This window comes from Pseudophryne corroboree, chromosome 5 (genome assembly GCF_028390025.1).
Source record: "Pseudophryne corroboree isolate aPseCor3 chromosome 5, aPseCor3.hap2, whole genome shotgun sequence".
In the NCBI taxonomy this organism is placed as follows: Eukaryota; Metazoa; Chordata; class Amphibia; order Anura; family Myobatrachidae; genus Pseudophryne; species Pseudophryne corroboree.
In genome coordinates, this window is record NC_086448.1 from 825,237,865 (window position 1) to 825,261,249 (window position 23,385).

General features: G+C 51.3%; 1 pseudogene; it reads left to right on the forward strand.

Annotated features, from left to right (window-relative positions):
* The window catches only part of LOC134928606 (kinesin-like protein KIF9), a 372,888-nt pseudogene that overhangs the window by 311,109 nt on the left and 38,394 nt on the right, over positions 1-23,385 (forward strand).

The following is a 23,385-nucleotide window of genomic DNA, read 5'->3' on the forward strand; positions in this document are numbered from 1 at the left end:
CCACCGCATGTCGCTGGGGCTCCACAGGCGGAGCTAGGCCCGGTGGGGACACGCCTTCGTAAGTTCAGCCACAAGTGGGTTCACTCCCTGTTAGATCCCTGGGCAATAGATATTGTGTCTCAGTGATACAAGCTGGACTGTGAGAAGATGCCCCCTCACCGACGGCCCTGCCGGCTTCCCACCAAGAGAGGGAACCAGTGTTAACTGCAATTCACAAATTGTATCTTCAACAGGTGGTGGTCAAGGTTCCCCTCCTTCAACATGAGGGGGTTATTATTCGACCATGTTGTAGTCCCGAATCCAGACGGTTAGGTCAGACCCATATTGAATTAAAATCCCTGAACATATACCTGAAAAGGTTCAAGTTCAAGATGGAATCGCTAAGAGCGGTCATTGCAAGCCTGAAAGGGGGAGACTTTATCGTGAATCGGGACATAAGGGATGCATACCTTCATGTCCCCATTTATCCACCTCATCAGGCGTACCTCAGAATTGAGATACGGGATTGTCATTACCAATTTCAGACGTTGCCGTTTGGTCTCTCCACAGCCTTGAGAATATCACCACAGTAATGGCGGAAATTATGGTGCTCCTGCGGATGCAGGGTGTCACTATTATCACGGATGATCTCATAAAAAGGAGATCACGAGAGCAGCTGCTGAACAGCGTATCACTTTCTCTGGAAGTGAAACGGCAACACGGCTGGATTCTATGTATTCCAAAGTCGCAGTTGGTTCCTACAGCTCATCTGCCTCTCCTAGGCATGATCCTAGACACAGATCAGAAAAGGGTTTATCTTCCGATAGAGAGAGCTCAGGAGCTCGTGACACTGGTCAGGAATCTATTAAAACCAAAACAGGTGTCAGTGCATCACTGCACTCTAGTCCTGGGAAGGATGGTGGCATCATACGAGGCCATTCCCTTCGGCAGGTTCCATGCGAGGACCTTCCAATGGGACTTACTGGACAAGTGGTCTGGATCACATCTTCAGATGCATCGGTTAATCACCCTATCCCCCAGGGCCAGGGTGTCTCTCCTGTGGTGGCTGCAGAGTGCTCACCTTCTCGAGGGCCGCAGATTCGGCATTCAGGACTGGGTCCTGGTGACCACAGATGCAAGCCTCCGAGGGTAGAGGGCAGTCACACAGGAAAGAAATTTCCAAGGTCTGTGGTCAAGTCAGGAGACTTGCCTTCACATCAATATCCTGGAACTAAGGGCCATATACAACGCCCTAAGTCAAGCAGAGGTCCTGCTTCGCGACCAACCGTTTCTGATCCAGTCAGACCGCAGTGGCTCATGTAAACCGCCAAGGCGGCACAAGGAGCAGGGTGGCGATGGTGGAAGCCACCAGAATTCTTCGCTGGGCGGAGAATCAAGTAAGCGCACTGTCAGCAGTGTTCATTCCGGGAGTGGACAACTGGGAAGCAGCCCTCCTCAGCAGGCACGACCTCCACCCGGGAGAGTGGGGACTTCATCAGTAAGTCTTCACGCAGATTGCAAATTGATGGGAACTGCCACAGGTGGACAAAAAGCTAAAAAGGTTTTACGCCAGGTCAAGGGAACCTCAGGCGATAGCTGTGGATGCACTGATAACACCGTGGGTGTTCCAGTCGGTCTATGTATGTCCTCCTCTTCCTCTCCTACCCAAGGTGCTGAGAATTGTAAGAAAAAGAGGAGTTGAGTACAATATTCATTGCTCCGGATTGGCCAAGAAGGACTCGGTACCCGGAACTGCAAGAAATGCTCTCAGACCCATGGCCTCTGCCTCTCAGACAGGACCCGTTGCAACAGGGTCCCTGTCTGTTTCAAGACTTACCACGGCTGCATTTGACGGCATGGCGGTTGAACGCCGGATCCTAGCGGAAAAGGGCATTCCGGATGAAGTTATTCCTACGCTGATAAAGGCTAGGAAAGGCATGACAGCAAAACATTTTCACTGTATACGGTGAAAATAGGTTGCTTGGTGTGAGGCCAGGAAGGCCCCTACAGAGGAATTCCAGCTGGGTCGATTCCTGCACTTTCTACAGTCAGAAGTGACTATGGGCCTAAAATTAGGATCCATAAAGGTCAAGATTTCGGCCCTATCCATTTTCTTTCAAAAGGAACTGGCTTCACTGCCTGAAGTTCAGACGTTGTTAACGGAGTGCTGCATATTTAGCCTCCTTTTGTGCCTCCAGTGGCACCTTGGGAACTTAACGTTGTGTTGGATTTCCTGAAATCCCACTGGTTTGAGCCACTTAAAGTATCTCACGTGGACGGTGGTCATGTTCTTGGCCTTAGCATCGGCTAGGCGTGTGTCAGAATTGGCGGCTTTGTCATGTAAAAGCCCATATCTGATCTTCCATATGGACAGGGCAGAATTGAGGACTCGTCCCCAATTTCTCCGAAAGGTGGTATCATCGTTTCATTTGAACCAACCTATTGTGGTGCCTGCGGCTACTCGGGACTTGGAGGACTCCAAGTTACTTGATGTAGTCAGGGCTTTGAAAATCTATGTAGCCTGGATGGCTGGAGTCAGAAAAACTGACTCGCTGTTTATCCTGCATGCACCCAACAAGCTGGGTGCTCCTGCTTCAAAGCAATCTATTGCTCGCTGGATCTGTAGCACGAATCAGCTGGCGCATTATGCGGCTGGACTGCCGCATCCAAAATCAGTAAAAGCCCATTCCACAAGGAAGGTGGGCTCTTCTTGGGTGGCTGCCCGAGGGGTCTCGGCTTTACAGTTTTGCCGAGCGGCTACTTGGTCGGGTTCAAACACCTTTGCAAAGTTCTACAAGTTTGATACCCTGGCTGAGAGGACCTTGTGTTTGCTCATTCGGTGCTGCAGAGTCATCCGCACTCTCCCGCCCGTTTGGGAGCTTTGGTATAATCCCCATGGTCCTTACGGAGTTCCCAGCATCCACTAGGGCGTCAGAGAAAATAAGAATTTACTCACCGGTAATTCTATTTCTCGTAGTCCGTAGTGGAAGCTGGGCGCCCGTCCCAAGTGCGGACTTTCTGCAATACGTGTATATAGTTATTGCTTAATAAGGGTTATTGTTATGAGCCATCCGTTGAGTGATGCTCAGTTTTTGTTCATACTGTTAACTGGGTAAGGTTATCACAAGTTGTACGGTGTGATTGGTGTGGCTGGTATGAGTCTTACCCTGGATTCCAAAAATCCTTTCCTTGTAATGTCAGCTCTTCCGGGCACAGTTTCCCTAACTGAGGTCTGGAGGAGGGGCATAGAGGGAGGAGCCAGTGCACACCAGATAGTACCTAATCTTTCTTTAGATGTGCCCAGTCTCCTGCGGAGCCCACTATTCCCCATGGTCCTTACAGAGTTCCCAGCATCCACTACGGACTACGAGAAATAGAATTACCCGTGAGTGAATTCATATTTTCTGCATATGGGACTGCTGACCCCTGGCACCTACAAGCTGTACTTTCTTCTTTGCATAGGTTCCACATGGAGACAGTGGGGTGTGTACAGTATATTTCCCGTACTCTCCAGTCTCCCAGGGCTCCGCATTACCATGGACTCACATGTGCTGTGACCACGACTGACTCCTGGTCTTGTATTTGGGAATTTCCCAAACGTTATGCTTTGTGCGGTGTGACATTTTAGGCTGATTCAGGTGGCTACAGGTACGGCCACATTTATTGGCAGTTACCTGTCTGTGACTTTATACAAATGCTGCTACAAAGCCCTTCCCTGGTTCTCATCCATGCATATTAATGTTCACCGAGACACCCACTTTGCGCTTTTTTTGACACCACCATTGTTTGCACCATTGACCCCTGCACCAGCCCAGTGGTAGAGTATGACCTCCTGTGTACGCAGCCACTATCAGCGACAAGCCGGTGACACTCCCATAATGCCCTATGTTTGGTTACTCTATAAGAAACTTCTCTGATATTCTATTCTGTGTTCCTGCCGGACGTCACCTAGTGATTGGGAGGGTGCATCACAGCTGCCCCAGGCTGATTACAGACTCTCATAACAATCCTCTCCAGGATCACACTGATAGCCGGGCAGGGAGGCCTGAATGTGGCGTCTTTAAATTCACCCTAGATTAGGCCCTTGCTGTCTATCACAGACGTGTGTATAAAATTGTCCCCTGTTTCAGGCAGGTCTGGCGGATGCAGAGAGCCAGCTGGTGGTAGACGGGGACGGAAGCAGCTTTGGCGTTGGAGTTGCTGCACTCTCTTTTATGCCAAGCCGTTCTCTGTTTCCAAAATTATCCAAGAGGTACCAGGAGAATGATCTATCCAGGTGAGAGACCTCCTCAGTGACCTGCATAGCAGCGCGAGCTCTCCGTGTGGTTGTATACAGTGCTGTACCAGCTTCTAGCCAATCAGCATTACACTGTTCACAGTGCTGTACCAACTTCTAGCCAATCAGCATTACACTGTTCACAGTGCTGTACCAACTTCTAGCCAATCAGCATTACACTGTTCACAGTGCTGTACCAACTTCTAGCCAATCAGCATTACACTGTTCACAGTGCTGTACCAGCTTCTAGCCAATCAGCATTACACTGTTCACAGTGCTGTACCAACTTCTAGCCAATCAGCATTACACTGTTCACAGTGCTGTACCAACTTCTAGCCAATCAGCATTACACTGTTCACAGTGCTGTACCAGCTTCTAGCCAATCAGCATTACACTATTCACAGTGCTGTACCAACTTCTAGCCAATCAGCATTACACTATTCACAGTGCTGTACCAACTTCTAGCCAATCAGCATTACACTGTTCACAGTGCTGTACCAGCTTCTAGCCAATCAGCATTACACTATTCACAGTGCTGTACCAACTTCTAGCCAATCAGCATTACACTATTCACAGTGCTGTACCAACTTCTAGCCAATCAGCATTACACTATTCACAGTGCTGTACCAACTTCTAGCCAATCAGCATTACACTAATCACAGTGCTGTACCAACTTCTAGCCAATCAGCATTACACTATTCACAGTGCTGTACCAGCTTCTAGCCAATCAGCATTACACTGTTCACAGTGCTGTACCAACTTCTAGCCAATCAGCATTACACTGTTCACAGTGCTGTACCAACTTCTAGCCAATCAGCATTACACTGTTCACAGTGCTGTACCAGCTTCTAGCCAATCAGCATTACACTGTTCACAGTGCTGTACCAACTTCTAGCCAATCAGCATTACACTGTTCACAGTGCTGTACCAACTTCTAGCCAATCAGCATTACACTATTCACAGTGCTGTACCAACTTCTAGCCAATCAGCATTACACTATTCACAGTGCTGTACCAACTTCTAGCCAATCAGCATTACACTAATCACAGTGCTGTACCAACTTCTAGCCAATCAGCATTACACTATTCACAGTGCTGTACCAACTTCTAGCCAATCAGCATTACATTATTCACAGTGCTGTACCAACTTCTAGCCAGTCAGCATTACACTATTCACAGTGCTGTACCAACTTCTAGCCAATCAGCATTACACTATTCACAGTGCTGTACCAACTTCTAGCCAATCAGCATTATACTATTCACAGTGCTGTACCAACTTCTAGCCAATCAGCATTACATTATTCACAGTGCTGTACCAACTTCTAGCCAATCAGCATTACACTATTCACAGTGCTGTACCAACTTCTAGCCAATCAGCATTACACTATTCACAGTGCTGTACCAACCTCTAGCCAATCAGCATTACACTATTCACAGTGCTGTACCAGCTTCTAGCCAATCAGCATTACAATATTCACTGTGCTGTACCAGCTTCTAGCCAATCAGCATTGCAATATTCACAGTGCTGTACCAAACTCAAGCCAATCAGCATTACAATATTCACAGTGCTGTACCAAACTAGCGAATCAGCATTAGAATTTCTCATACATCCTAGAGGATGTTGGGGTCACATCAAGAACCATGGGGTATAGACGGGATCCACAGGAGACATGGGCACTTTAAGACTTTCAAAGGGGTGGGAACTGGCTCCTCCCTCTATGCCTGTCCTTAAGACTCCAGTTTAGAATATGTGCCCAGGCAGACTGGATGCACACTGAGGAGCTTTACTGAGTTTCTCTGAAAAGACTTTCTCTGACGTCCTAGGGGATGCTGGGTACTCCTTAAGGACCATGGGGAATAGACGGGCTCCGCAGGAGACTGGGCACTCTTAAAAGAAAGATTAGTTACTATATCTGGTGTGCACTGGCTCCTCCCTCTATGCCCCTCCTACAGACCTCAGTTAGAATCTGTGCCCGGACAGAGCTGGGTGCTCCTAGTTGGCTCTCCTGAGTTTCCTAGAAAGAAAGTATTTGTTAGGTTTTTTATTTTCAGTGAGATATGCTGGCAACAGACTCGCTGCTACGAGGGACTGAGGGGAGAGAAGCAAACCTACCTGCTTGCAGCTAGCTTGTGCTTCTAGGCTACTGGACACCATTAGCTCCATAGGGATCGAACACAGGGCCCGACCTCGATCGTCCGTTCCCGGAGCCACGCCGCCGTCCCCCTTGCAGAGCCAGAAGACGGAAGAACCAGAAGAAATCCGGCGGCTGAAGACTCCGGTCTTCAATAAGGTTGCGCACAGCACTGCAGCTGTGCGCCATTGCTCCCACAGCACACCACACGCTCCAGGCACTGGTGGGTGCAGGGCGCTGGGGGGGGGGGGGGGGGGTTTGCGTGCGCGCGCCCTGGGCTGCAATATGTATACCTTTTTGGCATAAATTGCACATAATACACTGTATATGTGCCTAATCCCCCGCCATTAACTTTATTATAAAAGCGGGAGAAGCCCGCCGGGGAGGGGGCGGGGCTATCTTCCTCAGCACACCGCACCATTTTCTCTTCACAGCTCCGCTGGAAGGACGCTCCCCAGGCTCTCCCCTGCAGTATACACTACGAGAAGGGTAAAAAGAGAGGGGAGGGCACATACATTTAGGTGCAAATTGTGTATAATAGCAGCTATTGGGAAAAATCACTCAGTACAGTGTTAATCCCTGTGATATATAGCGCTGTGGTGTGTGCTGGCATACTCTCTCTGTCTCCCCTAAGGACTTAGTGGGGTCCTGTCCTCAGTCAGAGCATTCCCTGTGTGTGTGCAGTGTGTCGGTACGGCTGTGTCGACATGTTTGATGAGGAGGCTTATGTGGAGGCGGAGCAGGTGCAGATAAGTGTGATGTCACCCCCTGCGGGGCCGACACCAGAGTGGGTGGATATGTGGAAGGTATTAATCGACAGTGTCAACTCCTTACATAAAAGGTTCGATGACGTAACAGCTGTGGGACAGCCGGCTTCTCAGCCCGCGCCTGCCCAAGCGTCTCAAAGGCCATCAGGGGCTCAAAAACGCCCGCTACCTCAGATGACAGACACAGATGTCGACACGGAGTCTGACTCCAGTGTAGACGAGGATGAGACAAATCCACAATCCACAAGGGCCATCCGTTGCATGATTACGGCAATGAAAAATGTGTTGCACATTTCTGACATTAACCCGGTTACCCATAAAAAGGGTATTATGTTTGGGGAGAAAAAGCAGCCAATGACTTTTCCCCCATCTGATGAGCTGAATGAATTGTGTGAAGAAGCGTGGGGTTCCCCCCGATAAGAAACTAGTGATTTCTAAGAGGTTACTGATGGCGTACCCTTTCCCGCCAGCGGACAGGTTACGTTGGGAAACATCCCCTAGGGTGGACAAGGCGCTCACACGCTTATCTAAAAGGGTGGCACTGCCGTCTCAGGATACGGCCGCCCTGAAGGAGCCTGCAGATAGAAAGCAGGAGGCTATACTGAAGTCTGTATATACACACTCAGGTACTATACTGAGACCTGCAATTGCTTCAGCATGGATGTGTAGTGCTGCAGCTGCGTGGTCTGATACCCTGTCAGAGAATATTGATACCCTCGACAGGGATACTATTTTGCTAACCATAGAGCATATAAAAGACGTCTTATATATGAGGGATGCACAGAGGGATATTTGCGGCTGGCTTCTAGAATTAATGCAATGTCCATTTCTGCCAGGAGGGTATTATGGACTCGGCAGTGGACAGGTGATGCTGATTCTAAAAGGCACGTGGAGGTTTTGCCTTACAAGGGTGAGGAATTGTTTGGGGATGGTCTCTCGGACCTCGTATCCACAGCAACAGCTGGGAAATCGACATTTTTACCTCAGGTTCCCTCACAGCTTAAGAAAGCACCGTATTATCAGGTACAGTCCTTTCGGCCCCAGAAAGGCAAGCGGGTCAGAGGCGCTTCTTTTCTGCCCAGAGGCAAGGGGAGAGGGAAAAAGCTGCCCCAGACAGCCAGTTCCCAGGAACAAAAATCCTCCCCTGCTTCCACTAAGTCCACCGCATGACGCTGGGGCTCCACAGGCGGAGCCAGGTGCGGTGGGGGCGCGTCTCCGGAACTTAAGCGACCAGTGGGTTCGCTCACAGGTGGATCCCTGGGTTCTGCAAGTGGTATCTCAGGGATACAAGCTGGAGTTCGAGGCAACTCCCCGTCGCCGTTACCTCATATCAGCCTTGCCAGCTGCTCCCAGAGAAATGGAGGTAGTACTTGCGGCTATTCACAAGCTGTACCTTCAGCAGGTGATAATCAAGGTACCCCTCCTTCAACAGGGACGGGGTTACTATTCCACAATGTTTGTGGTACCGAAACCAGACGGTTCGGTGAGACCCATTCTAAATTTAAAATCCTTGAACATTTATATAAGAAAGTTCAAGTTCAAGATGGAATCGCTCAGGGCGGTTATTGCAAGCCTGGAAGAGGGGGATTTTATGGTGTCACTGGACATCAAGGATGCTTACCTGCATGTCCCCATTTGCCCACCTCACTACGGCTGGCCGGCGGTCGGGCTCCCGGCGCCCAGCATACCGGCGCCGGGAGCCCGACCGCCGGCTGACCGACAGTGTGGCGAGCGCAAATGAGCCCCTTGCGGGCTCGCTGCGCTCGCCACGCTACGGGCACGGTGGCGCGCTACGCGCACCACACTATTTTATTCTCCCTCTATGGGGGTCGTGGACCCCCACGAGGGAAAATAAGTGTCGGTATGCCGGCGGTCGGGCTTCCGGCGCCGGTATACTGAGCGCCGGGAGCCCGACCGCCGGCATACAGAATGCCACCCTCACCAGGAGTACCTCAAGTTTGTGGTACAGGACTGTCATTAGCAATTCCAGACGTTGCTGTTTGGTCTGTCCACGGCACCGCGGTTATTTACCAAGGTAATGGCCGAAATGATGATACTCCTCCGAAAGAAGGGAGTCCTAATTATCCCGTACTTGGACGATCTCCTTATAAAGGCGAGGTCCAAAGCGCAGTTGCTAGTCAGCGTAGCACTATCTCAGGAAGTGCTGCATCAGCACGGCTGGATTCTAAATATCCCAAAGTCACAGCTGATTCCTGCGATGCGTCTGCTGTTCTTGGGCATGATTCTGGACACAGAACAGAAGAAGGTGTTTCTCCCGGAGGAGAAGGCCCAGGAATTATCATCTCTGATCAGGGACCTCCTGAAACCAAAGCAGGTGTCGGTGCATCACTGCACGCAATTCCTGGGAAAGATGGTAGCTTCTTACGAAGCAATTCCCTTCGGCAGGTTCCATGCAAGGATCTTTCAGTGGGATCTGTTAGACAAGTGGTCCGGATCGCATCTCCAGATGCATCGGTTGATCACCCTGTCCCCGAGGGCCAGGGCGTCTCTGCTGTGGTGGCTGCAGAGTGCTCATCTTCTCGAAGGCTGCAGATTCGGTATACAGGACTGGGTCCTGGTGACCACGGATGCAAGCCTCCGAGGTTGGGGGGCAGTCACCCAGGGAAGAAACTTCCAAGGGCAATGGTCGAGTCAGGAAACTACCCTACACATAAATATTCTGGAACTAAGGGCCATTTACAACGCCCTGAGTCAAGCAGAACCCCTGCTTCAACCAACCAGTTCTGATTCAGTCAGACAACATCACAGCGGTCGCCCATGTAAACCGCCAGGGCGGCACAAGAAGCAGGATGGCAATGGCAGAAGCCACAAGGATTCTTCGATGGGCGGAGAATCACGTGACAGCACTGTCAGCAGTGTTCATTCCGGGAGTGGACAACTGGGAAGCAGACTTCCTCAGCAGGCACGACCTCCACCCGGGAGAGTGGGGACTTCATCCAGAAGTCTTCAAGCTGGGTTGTAAATCGTTGGGAACGGCCACAGGTGGACATGATGGTGTCCCGCCTCAACAAAAAGCTAAAAAGATATTGCTCCAGGTCAAGGGACCCTCAGGCGATAGCTGTGGACGCTCTAGTGACACCGTGGGTGTACCAGTCGGTTTATGTGTTCCCTCCTCTTCCTCTCATACCCAAGGTACTGAGGATAATAAGAAAGAGAGGAGTAAGAACTATACTCATTGTTCCGGATTGGCCAAGAAGAACTTGGTACCCAGAACTTCAAGAAATGATCTCAGAGGACCCATGGCCTCTGCCGCTCAGACAGGACCTGCTACAGCAGGGGCCCTGTCTGTTCCAAGACTTACCGCGGCTGCGTTTGACGGCATGGCGGTTGAACGCCGGATCCTAAAGGAAAAGGGCATTCCAGATTAAGTCATTCCTACGCTGATAAATGCTAGGAACGATGTGACAGCAAAACATTATCACCGCATATGGCGAAAATATGTTGCTTGGAAGGCCCCAACGGAGGATTTCCAGCTGGGTCGATTTCTGCACTTCCTACAGTCAGGAGTGACTATGGGCCTAAAATTGGGATCCATTAAAGTCCAGATTTCGGCCCTGTCTATTTTCTTTCAAAAAGAACTAGCTTCACTACCTGAAGTTCAGACGTTTGTTAAGGGAGTGCTGCATATACAGCCCCCTTTTGTGCCTCCAGTGGCACCTTGGGATCTCAACGTGGTGTTGGATTTCCTGAAATCACATTGGTTTGAACCACTTAAAACCGTGGAGCTAAAATACCTCACGTGGAAGGTGGTCATGCTGTTGGCCTTAGCTTCAGCTAGGCGTTTGTCAGAATTGGCGGCTTTGTCGTGTAAAAGCCTATATCTGATTTTCCATATGGACAGGGCAGATTTGAGAACTCGTCCCCAATTTCTCCCAAAGGTGGTATCAGCTTTTCATTTGAACCAACCTATTGTGGTGCCTGTGGCTACTCGTGACTTGGAGGATTCCAAGTTGTTGGACGTAGTCCGGGCCCTGAAAATCTATTTTTCTAGGACAGCTGGAGTCAGAAAGACTGACTCGCTATTTATCCTGCATGCACCCAACAAGCTGGGTGCTCCTGCTACTAAGCAGACAATTGCTGGATCTGTAGCACGATTCAACTTGCACATTCTGCGGCTGGACTGCCGCATCCTAAATCAGTAAAAGCCCATTCCACGAGAAAGGTGGGCTCTTCTTGGGCGGCTGCCCGAGGGGTCTCGGCTTTACAACTTTGCCGAGCTGCTCGGTTTCAAACACTTTTGCAAAATTCTACAAGTTTGATACCCTGGCTGATGAGGACCTTGAGTTTGCTCATTCGGTGCTGCAGAGTCATCCGTACTCTCCCGCCTGTTTGGGAGCTTTGGTATAATCCCCATGGTCCTTACGGAGTACCCAGCATCCACTAGGACGTCAGAGAAAATAAGAATTTACTCACCGGTAATTCTATTTCTCGTAGTCCGTAGTGGATGCTGGGAACCCGTCCCAAGTGCAGACTCTCTGCAATACATGTATATAGATATTGCTTAACTAAAGGGTTATTGTTATGAGCCATCTGTTAATGAGGCTCATTTGTTGTTCATACTGTTAACTGAGTATAGTGATCACAAGTTTTACGTTGTGATTGGTGTGGCTGGTATGAGTCTTACACTGGATTCCGAATCCTTTCCTAGTAGTGTCAGCTCTTCCGGGCACAGTTTCCCTAACTGAGGTCTGGAGGAGGGGCATAGAGGGAGGAGCCAGTGCACACCAGATATAGTACCTAATCTTTCTTTTAAGAGTGCCCAGTCTCCTGCGGAGCCCGTCTATTCCCCATGGTCCTTACGGAGTACCCAGCATCCAGTACGGACTACGAGAAATAGAATTACCGGTGAGTAAATTCTTATTTTATGTTAGGTTTTTTATGTTCAGGGAGAACTGCTGGCATCAGACTCCCTGCATCGTGTGACATAGGGGAGAGAAGCAGACCTACTTCTGCGAGTATAAAGGCTCTGCTTCTTTGGCTACAGGACACCATTAGCTCCTGAGGGTCTGATGACTAGGTACGCCTAGATGCTCGTTCCCAGAGCCCGCCGTCACCCCCTTGCAGAGCCAGACGTCAGAAGACAGGTGAGTAGAAGAAGATCAGAAGACTTCAGTGACGGCTTTGAGGTACCGCACAGCGGCCGCACTGCGCGCCATGCTCCCACACTCACAGGCACTACAGGGTGCAGGGCGTGGGGGGCGCCCTGGGCAGCATTTTAGCCTCAAATAACTACCTGGCAAGAGCGGACTAAGTGCCAGGGCACTGTCCGGACCCCCGCCAGTATACATTTTTCTTTTTCATCCACTAGGGGTCACTGGAGTACTCTTTGGATATGAAGGCTTTAGCAGAACAAGGCACTGAATATTTAAATTTAGTAACTCTCCTCCCCATCATATTCCCAGAGTACCTCAGTGTTTTTTTCTGTGCTCAAGCAGTAAGCACGCTTGTGTGGACCTCTCACACTTTTATTTTTTTATTTTTACAACTTAGGCACATCTCTTCCCAGTTTATCAAAAAACGTGGGTCTGGGATAGTGCCAGCTGCACGGAGGCAGCGCATGGCGTGTCGGTCCTCACAAAGAGCACCCTCACAGCCACACGCAGCTCACTAGCTGACTGCAGGAAGAGCTGGACGGAGCTTACACAAAGAAGCCCCGTCATAGCCCTCACTACAGGAGACAAGGTATGCTGGGGGGACGGGGCGATCAACGCACGCTGCCGCCCCGCTGTGTGGGGTCTGTGTTTTCTATTCACCGCCGCCCGCACCCGCCGCTGATAACAGGTGCCAGCCGCTCCGACCGCCGCTGTACGGGGCTTAGCACCCGCCACAGCCGATCCGACTTAGCCGCAGCCAAGAGCCGCTACACCGCCGCTCACACCCGCCGGCCGCACTTCCGCAGCACGGCTGCTCTCCCCGCTACAGAGCCGTCTCCCTGCAACCGATCTCTGGATTCCAGGTCCCGCTCCCTGGCAACTGTTCCCCGCTGAAGACGCAGCGGTACACAGAGCACGGGGAGGGGGGAGAAGTCTGCTCACAGGCAGCGCAGCTGCAAGGGGGGGGGGGAAGCATAGGCTGCATGGGTTATAATATTACACAGGCTGCATGGGTTATAATATTACACAGGCTGCATCTGTTATAATATTACATATGCTGCATGGGTTATATTAATAGGCTGTTAAGCCTATATTAAAGGCAAAGTCAGGTACAGGTTATAAAGACGTGTTATAACCTGACCTGTGATTGTAACTGTAAGCATGGCATGTAGGCCATTTTAACCATGCTTCCTGTTTCTTCCTGTTTGATTCCAGAACGTTCCTGTCCTACATCTCTACTCCACCGGATGGCTCAGGGGTGTTAGTGGGAATTTTGTATCAGGTTTCATTTAGTACTGACCACGTGCACTGCACTTCGGCCATATATATATTACACACACCTTAGTAACAATTTTACTGAGTCGTGCAAGTGTCTGTCTTTGTATATTGTATTGTCTGTCAGCATAATGAGTAAGGCACCAGCAAAAACTAAAAAGCAGTTTCACTGCAATGTCTGTAACAGTGTGTTACCGGATGGATCTACCACATGTACAGTATGTTTTGTGAATTCAGCTACAAATACAATATCCGCTCCGGTCTCGAAGACGGTTTCATCCCCGGATCCTCCATGGGCAATGCTAGCAGATGTAATGGCTGGGTTGCAATCAGAATTGGCCGCCGCTCGACACGAGCGGGAAGCAGCAAGATCTGAGTCTCGGGTGAGACCGCCAGAACTACCGGAGGGGTCTCAGCCTTGCCAAAGGTCCAAGTCCACTTTGGGTAGAAGGGATAAATTTAATTTGTCTTATGATTTACCAGTTTCTGCTATGTTGCATTCTGACAATTCTGTGCCAGACCTTTACTGCGCAAGATGAGGGTGAGGAGGGCGAATTAGACCAGCAGTCAGATAGTGAAGATTTTGACAGCCCATGCATTGATAATCTCATCAGGGCGGTGCGTCAGTCTCTGAAGTTTACGGAGACTGACGAGCCTCTGACAAATAATTAAGTCGTATTTACTAAACGACAGAGATCTCCAATGTGTTTTCCTGTTTCGGAATCTCTTAATAAGATGTTAGTAGAAACATGGAAGAATCCGGATAAAACGGTTTTCTATACCTCGCCGATTTAAGTCTAGTTACCCGTTTCCAGAGTCTGTGACATCCAATGGTGGATTCGTCTGTGTCAAAACTTACAAAAAAATTAACCATACCAGTACCAACTGCTACTACGCTTAAAGACCCTTCAGACCGGAAAATAGAATCTATGCTAAAGTCCATGTATATAGCAGCAGGAGTGTTGCTTAGACCTGGGTTGGTTGGCATTTGGGTAACTAAGGCGCTCATAGTATGGATAACAGAACTCAAGTCTGTCCTACATGACGATCACCTTATACTTCTCACTGATCAAATTTGTGAAGCTGCTGATTATCTATGTACAGCTTCTACTGACGTCTGTCAGCTCAGTTCTCGCCTTTCATCGTCGCTAGTTACAGCACGACGAGCACTCTGGCTGCGTTTTTGGCTAGCGGAGGCAGAGGTCAAAAGAGGTATAGAGGCCTTACCTTACGGTGTCGAGAAGTTGTTTGGTCCTGAATTGGGCAAATGGATAGCAGGGAGTCTGATGCCAGCAGATTTCTGAGGCCACGGGAGGAAAGTCTGTTTTCCTACCATTACCTCCAACGGTACCTAGACGGAAATACTCTAGACCTCAGAGTTCAAATCCTTTAGACCTCAGCCCTTTTGAGGAACAGCCACGCCTGGTTGACGAGGTCGAGGACGTGGTTTTCAACAAACCAACACCAGTCGTCAGGACGCTAAGGTCACCGACAAGCCAGTGGCATGACGGGCTCCCAGCCCATCTCAGATCTCCAGTTGTGGGAGCACGCCTTCAGACGTTCCATTTGGCGTGGTTCCTGACGTCCACAGATGGGTGGATCCGCAATTTAGTGTTAAAAGGTTACAAAATAGAGTTCGAATGTCTCCCGCCACTGCGGTTTTTCAGGACAGGACTGCCTGTGTCGGACGACAAAAGGGCGGTTCTGCAAATTGCCATTCAGTCTCTGCTGGATTTAGCAGTTGTGATTCCGGTTTCTGTACACCAACAAGGTAAGGGTTATTATTCCAGTCTGTTTGTGGTACCAAAGCCGGATGGCTCGTTCAGGCCAATATTGAACCTAAAGGGCCTCAATCAGTACGTAACTTACTACAGGTTCAAGATGGAATCTCTGCGGTCAGTAATTGCAGGTTTAGAGCCACAGGAATTCATGATTGCGCTGGATCTCAAGGATGCGTACTTACACATTCCGATTTGGCCACCTCATCAGAGGTTCTTGCGTTTTGTGATACGGCAGAACCATTACCAGTTTTAGGCTCTACCGTTTGGCCTCTCGTCAGCGCCTCGGGTATTCACCAAAGTGATGTCTGTGATGATAGCTCATCTCAGATCCCTGGGAGTGACAATAGTTCCGTACTTGGACGATCTGCTCATCAAAGCTCCGTCTCAACATATGCTCCTCCAACATGCGTTGCTGACGTACAATGTACTAGTTCAGCACAGTTGGATTGTCAACTTCAAGAAATCACATCTAATTCCGTCTCAACGACTTCAATTCCTAGGTATGATTCTCGATACGGTAGATCAAAGAATTTACCTACCAGAACAAAAAGTACAGATTATTCGTCATCTGGAACAATTAGTGCTCAAGCCGCGCACAGTCTCGGTCCATTTGTGCATTCGCCTGTTAGGCACAATGGTGGTGGCTTTCGAAGCCCTTCAGTTCGAAAGATTTCACTCGCGTCCTTTTCAGCTGGATGTGCTCGCACAGTGGTCGGGCTCGCATCTGCAGATTCACCAGAGGGTGAGGTTGTTTCCATGAGCCAGAGTATCTTACTCTGGTGGCTCAAAGTGTGAGAAGGGGCCGCGTGAGGGTCCGGGGTTGGTACACGTACCGAGGGCGGTCTCTCTGCTCCGCTGGGAATACTCCGGGTTCTCCTCGGGGGTGACTCTGGTTCACTAGACGGGAGTGGCTGCGGGTCCTGGATGATTCCTGTCAAGGAAACAGAACCTGTATACACATAGACAGAGAGGAGGGAAGGCGGAACACCCCCAGGCGGGCTCAATGATAGGTCATCATTGGCACTTGTGTACTCAGACTGGGTGCCCGTGAGGTGCGGAAGCACCCGGTGCGACCCTGGACGGAAACGCCCACAACCAGGGGAAGGGGTGGGGGAATGGAGTGACAAACTTACGTAACGCACACACGGAACACTGATTGGCTCTCCCGACTTGATCTTGTCCGCTTGCGTGACGAGCGATCACTCTCCCGATACCTAGGATGGAAATGTGCAAGAAACAACGCCACGGGTGGGGGGGTGAACGACGCACAGAGCCGGGCCTGAGCCAGCGACTCTAAGCGCCCGACCGGAACTCACACAGCTAACCACAGACCTGCGAAGGGATCCTGGCCGGGGAGTGACACGCGCGGGCGGGACTGCAGAACGCTATGCGCACAGGAAGTACCATACACAAATATACAGTGATACAACACTTTTAACCCTATGAGACTACAGAGAACACAATACCTACCCTAGGAGAATACAGTAAAACGCAAACACTACACTAAGAGACTACGGTGGGACCCAATAACTACACTCAGATAGTACAGTGAAACACAACAGATAATGCTGAGAGGGGGGGGCCTCACGGAGGGCCTACCTTGATCCGCATGAAGGCAGCTTGCAACGAGCTTTGGCCAAGAAAGCTACCAGGGCCCAGGCAGCAGCAGAACCAGGAGCAGCAGCAGCAATCCTCCACTCTGTCTCCTACTCGTGCCGCTCTCCCCTCCCCCCCGCCGGCCCTTACATACCCACCTGCAGGGGCTTCTGGGCCGGGTGACGTGGCGCCTCCTCATTCGCTGCCCGCGTCGCCCTGTGATGACGCGCCACAGCACGTGGGTGCGCCTGGCGACGCGGGGACCAGGGATGACATCCGGCCGGGAGAAGGGGATCTGCGTTGGCTTCCGGCCGGGTGACCGTGGCTTCCGGCCGGGCGGCACGCAGCGGCGGATGGCACCCGTAGTGTCCCATACTCCCCCCTCCTTTTCCTTTGTGGTCCCCACAAGCAGCTGGTTTACCGTCTAGTCAAAATCTGGATCCGCGAATCGTGGGGCAGGCACGGCCATGGTGGTCCGAGTTGACCTCCGTGGCGGCGCAGCCTGGACAGGGGCTGCCGGCCGAACCTCAGTGGTGGCCTCGGGTGGCGGTGTCTCTTCCTCCGGCGGGGGCAGCTCCAGGTACTGCAGGACCTCCTCCATGGGGGGCGGCCCCGGGGTGATAGGGGTCCACCAGTACAGTGTGGCGGGGGTGGTGGCCAGTTCAACGGAGGTGGGATACAGAGGCTCTGGCCCCCGGCGCGGCACAGGGGCGCAACATGTTCCGGTGTACGACACGATCACTTCTGCCGCCGTCCTCTGCGCGTACCTCGTAGACCGGGTTCCCGGGGGATACTTGTCGTTTGACTATGGAGGGCGGAGTTTCCCGTCGGTCGTTCAGCTCCTGGACGCGGACACGCTGTCCTTCCTTGAGGGGCCCGCCCAGGGAACGCCCAGGTTGCGGGTGGGTGGTGGCTTCCATATTCCGCTTGGCAACCTCCCCGGCGGCCCTCAGGCGGCGTCTCAGTTCCTCGACCCACTGGCTCTGGGTCCGCTGCCTGTCGTCTGTCGTCGGGGAAAGATCAAGGTCCTGTAGTTCTCTTCCGGGTCTCCCGAACATCATGAGATAGGGGGAAAAACCTGTGGTGCGTTAGACTCTGTTGTTGTACACCCACACCAGCTCCTGGACGAAATCTGGCCACCGTCTCTTTTGCTCGGCCTCTAAGGTCCGGAGCATCTGTAGGAGGGTCCGGTTAAATCCTTCACAGGCCCCATTCCCCGCCGGGTGGTAAGGCGTGGTACGGGATCTTTGCATGCCGTAGGTCTGGCAGAGGCGCTCCATCACTCGGCCTTGGAAGCATGCGCCTTGGTCGGAATGTAGGCGTTCAGGGCAACCATACCTGCGGATGAACTGCTCGACGATGGCCTTGGCGACTGAGTCCGCCGTCTGGTCCCGGGTTGGGGCGACCACCGTGAATTTGGTGTGGTGGTCCGTCATCACCAGGGCGTACTGGTATCCTTGTGCTGACTCTCCGATGAGCACGTAGTCGATCATTAATAATTCCAAAGGTCGGGTGGTGACGATGGTTTGTACGGGCGCCCTCTGCTCTGTGGGTTTAGTCGCCTCACACCGATCACATACTCGACATCCCTCTTCCACCACTTGCTGGAGCCCCGGGCAGAAGTACTCCCGGCGTAGCCACTGAAGGGTTTTGGCCACGCCGAGGTGGCTCCCTTCGCAGTGGGATTCCACCACCAGATCCCAGGCGGCTGTCTCTGGGAGGACGATCTGCCACACATTGCGGAGTTCCTGCTCGAGGTAGGTGCGTCGACACAGCACCCCTTCCAGTACGGAAAGTTGGTTCCAGTGATGCAACACCCCCCGACCTACCTCCCCGATCTGGTCTCTATCACAACGGGACGGCCAGTATCCTTGCTCCTTCCATTGGCGGATGCTCCTCAAATCTGGATTCCGGCCTTGTTCCGTGGCCCAATCCTGGGGGGATTTCTGCAACTGGAGGCCACAACTTGTGATCTGCTGGGCTTCCGGAGGGGCCACAAATCGGGCGAAATCTGGTATTTCCATCCCCTCTTGTTCCTCATTGGTAGGGCCGGTGGGGGCATCTACCGGAAACCGGGACAGGGCATCCGCGTTGGCATTGTCCCTCCCACGCCGATAGCGTATTTTTAGGGGGAACTTAGCCAACCGGGCGGTCCAACGCTGTTCCAAGGCCCCCAGTTTGGCGGTGTCCAGATGGGCTAGCGGGTTGTTGTCTGTGACCACTTCGACTTCGCCTGCCGTCAGGTACTCCGGGAATTTTTCGGTCACGGCCCATTCCAGGGCCAACAGCTCAAGTTTGAACGAACTGTAGTTCTCTGGGTTTCGCTCCGACTCCCGAAGACCCCGGCTCCCGTAGGCGATCACCCTCTCCTGGCCTCCCTGGATTTGGGACAGCACGGCCCCCAAGCCCTTGTGGCTTCCATCGGTGTAGAGTATGAACGGCTTGTCAAAATCCGCATAGGCCAATACTGGGGCTTGGGTGAGGGTCTCCTTGAGCCGAAGGAAAGAGTCTTCCTTTGCCGGGAGTCCGTTGCCAGGCCCCTCAATAGTTCATGCAGGGGACCAGCAATCTTGGCAAAACCTTTGATGAATCACCGGTAGTAATCTACTAGGCCCAAGAAAGCCCGTACTTCGGTCACTGTGGTGGGGGTCTTCCATCCTTGTATTGCGGCCAGTTTGCTAGGTGTTGGTTGCACTCCCTCTGCGGATACCACGTGGCCCAAGTATTCCAGGCTGGGCTTCAAGAGGTGGCACTTCCGGGGCTTCAGCTTGAGGCCGAAGTTTTCCAGGCGCTGCAAGACTAGGTCCAACCTCCGCAGGTGTTCGTCAAGGGTAGGGGCAAACACAATGATGTCGTCCAAATATATCAAGATGGCCTCAAAGTTCAGGTCCCCGAGGCAGCGCTCCATGAGGCGTTGAAAGGTGGCAGGTGCGTTGGAGAGTCCGAACGGCATCCTGCAGAAGTCAAACAGTCCCATGGGGGTGATGAAGGCCGTCTTGGCTTGGTCCCGTTCTGCCACAGGGACCTGCCAGTAACTGCTGGCCAAATCCAATGTCGAGAAGTACCGGGACTTCCCTAGTGCCGCCAAGGACTCCTCGATGCGGGGAAGGGGGTAGGCATCCCTAACCGTGCAGCTGTTCAGTTTCCGGTAATCCACGCAGAAGCGCAGGGCTCCATCTTTCTTCTTGACCAGGACAATCAAAAGTACACAATCTAACCGCAGGGAAGCGGTTGGCGCCTGGAATTGGATAATTCTAACGACGGACGCGAGTCTCAGAGGTTGGGGAGCTGTAGTTCAAAATTGTCAGCTCCAGGGTCTCTGGGCGGATCACGAAAGATTGCTGTCTATAAATGTCCTAGAACTCCGGGCAATTTACAATGCGCTACGACAAACAGTGCACATGCTTCGGTCTCAGACTGTCCAAGTGCAGACAGACAACGCAACGGTGGTCGCCTATATCAACAAACAAGGAGGAACGAGAAGCCGCATGGCCATGCGGGAAGTAGCTTGAATCCTCAATTGGGCCGAGCATCACCAAGTGATATTGTCGGCAGTGTTCATTCCGGGAGTGGACAAATGGGAGGCGGAGTATCTAAGCCGTCTGGATTTTTATCCAGGAGAATGGTCATTAAATCCAGAGGTGTTTCACATGTTGGTCCAGAGGTGTGGACCTGATGGCATCTCGCCACAATCACCAAACGCCCCAGTATGTGTCCAGAACGCGAGATCCAAAGGCAGTGGCGGTGGATGCTCTCTCAATCGCGTGGCCTTACAGCCTCGTGTATCTGTTTCCACCGTTTCCGCTGCTCCCTCTGTTGCTAAAACGGATCAAAAGAGAGTCCGCCACAGTCATACTAGTGGCGCCTCATTGGCCTCGGAGAGCTTGGTTCTCGGATCTCCGCGGACTTCTCGCAGACTATCCTTGACTACAACAGGGTCCGTTCCTTTACCCCGATTTAGCGCGGCTGCGTTTGACGGGGTGGCTGTTGAGAACGCCCTCTTAAGAAGAGAGGGCATTCCAGAATCGGTTATACCAACCATGTTACGTGCTAGAAAGCCAGTTACGGCAGCTCATTATTACAGAATTTGGCGTGCCTATATAGGTTGGTGTGAGGCTCGGAAGTTTCCAACGTCATCTTTCAAGTTATCCTGTCTTTTGCTATTTCTACAGACGGGGTTAGATGGAGTACTGCGTTTATCTACACTAAAGGTGCAGGTATCTGCTTTGTCAATTTACTTTCAAAGAAGATTGGCTCTATTGCCATCTGTACGCACCTTTCTGCAAGGTGTCCTCAGAGTACAGCCTCCATTAATTCCACCTACAGCGCCATGGGACTTGAATCTGGTTTTAGATTATTTACAGTCTTCATATTTTGAACCCTTACAACAAGTGGATATTAAGTTTCTCACTTGGAAAACAATTTTTCTCTTAGCCTTAGCTTCGGCAAGGCGTGTTTCAGATTGGGGTGCCTTGTCATGCAAGCCACCGTATTTGGTGTTTCATGATGACAGAGCGGAACTTCGGACGAATTCCGCTTTCTTGCCAAAGGTAGTGTCATCTTTTCACATCAATCAACCAATAGTAGTTCCTGTGTTAATAGAAGATTCTGGAACTTTGGATGTGGTACGCGCACTACGCGTTTATGTATCCCGAACGTCTACAGTTTGTAAGACGGATACGTTGTTTATTCTCTATGATGCGGCCAAGATGGGTTGGCCAGCTTCTAAGCAGACCATATCCAGATGGATTAAACTGACCATACGTCAGGCTTACCTTCATGTTAGGTTACAGCTGCCTACATCAGTAACAGCTAAATTCCACACGTTCTGTAGGAACTTCATGGGCAGCTGGTCCTGGGTCTTCTACGACGCAGCTTTGCCGGGCGGCTACATGGTCATCAGTGCACACGTTTGTGCGCTTTTACAAGTTTGATACGTTTGTGGCATCAGCATCTAGCTTTGGCCGCCTAGTGTTACAGGTGCCAAACAGCTCTCCCGCCCACGGGGGAAGCTTTGGTACGTCCCAAGAGTACTCCAGTGACCCCTAGTGGATGAAAAAGAAAATAGGATTTTGGTACTTACCAGGTAAATCCTTTTCTTTGAATCCATAGGGGGCAATGGACGCCCACCCAGAACAGTTTTAACCGGTTTGTGGTAAGTTTAGTGGATCTTATGGTAACACATTCTCACCGACTGGTTCAAATTTTCAAGTTCTATCGGTTATGGTGTCAACTGTTTAGTTGTCAGTAACGTTATGTGTCAACTTTATTGTTGTCTGTTATGTTATATGTAATTCTCCATTGTCATCCTCTCTATCGCGCCTGTTCGGCTCAGTAAAAAACACTGAGGTACTCTGGGAATATGGAGGGGAGTAGAGTTACTAAATTTAAATATTCAGTGCCTTGTTCTGCTAAAGCCTTCCATATCCCAAGAGTACTCCAGTGCCCCCTATGGATTCAAAGAAAAGGATTTACCTGGTAAGTACCAAAATCCTATTTCTCTAACGTCCTAGTGGATGCTGGGGACCATGGGGAATAGACGGGCTCCGCAGGAGACTGGGCACTCTAAAGAAAGATTAGGTACTATCTGGTGTGCACTGGCTCCTTCCTCTATGCCCCTCCTCCAGACCTCAGTTAGAATCTGTGCCCGGCCAGAGCTGGGTGCTCCTAGTGGGCTCTCCTGAGCTTACTAGTAAAGAAAATATTTTGTTAGGTTTTTTATGTTCAGAGAGCTTCTGCTGGCAACAGACTCTGTGCTACGTGGGACTGAGGGGAGAGAAGCAAACCTACTAACTGAAGCTAGGTTGAGCTTCTTAGGCTACTGGACACCATTAGCTCCAGAGGGATCGAACACAGGTACCTGACCTTGATCGTCTGTTCCCGGAGCCGTGCCGCCGCCCCCCTCGCAGAGCCAGAAGACAGCAGCAGCAGAAGCAAGAAGACATCGAAATCGGTGGCAGAAGACTCCTGTCATCACTTAAGGTAGCGCACAGCACTGCAGCTGTGCACCATTGCTCCCACATTACACCCACACACTTCGGTCACTGTAGGGTGCAAGGCGCGGGGGGGGGGGGGGGCCTGGGCAGCAATTTAATACCTTTTTTGGCAAAAGAATAGACATACATACAGTCAGGGACTGTATATATGTCCGAGCCCCCGCCATTTTTACACATAGAACGCGGGACAGAAGCCCGCCGCTGAGGGGGCGGGGCCTTCTTGTTCAGCACTAACCAGTGCCATTTTCTCTTCAGAGCTCCGCTGGAAGCAGCTCCCCAGGCTCTCCCCTGCAGTATTCAGGTACAAGAAGGGTAAAAAAGAGAGGGGGGGCACAAAAATTTAGGCGCAAAAGACATAAAATCAGCAGCTATTGGGTAATCACTTATTATAGTGTAAATCCCTGGGTTATATAGCGCTGTGGTGTGTGCTGGCATACTCTCTCTCTGTCTCCCCAAAGGACTTTGTGGGG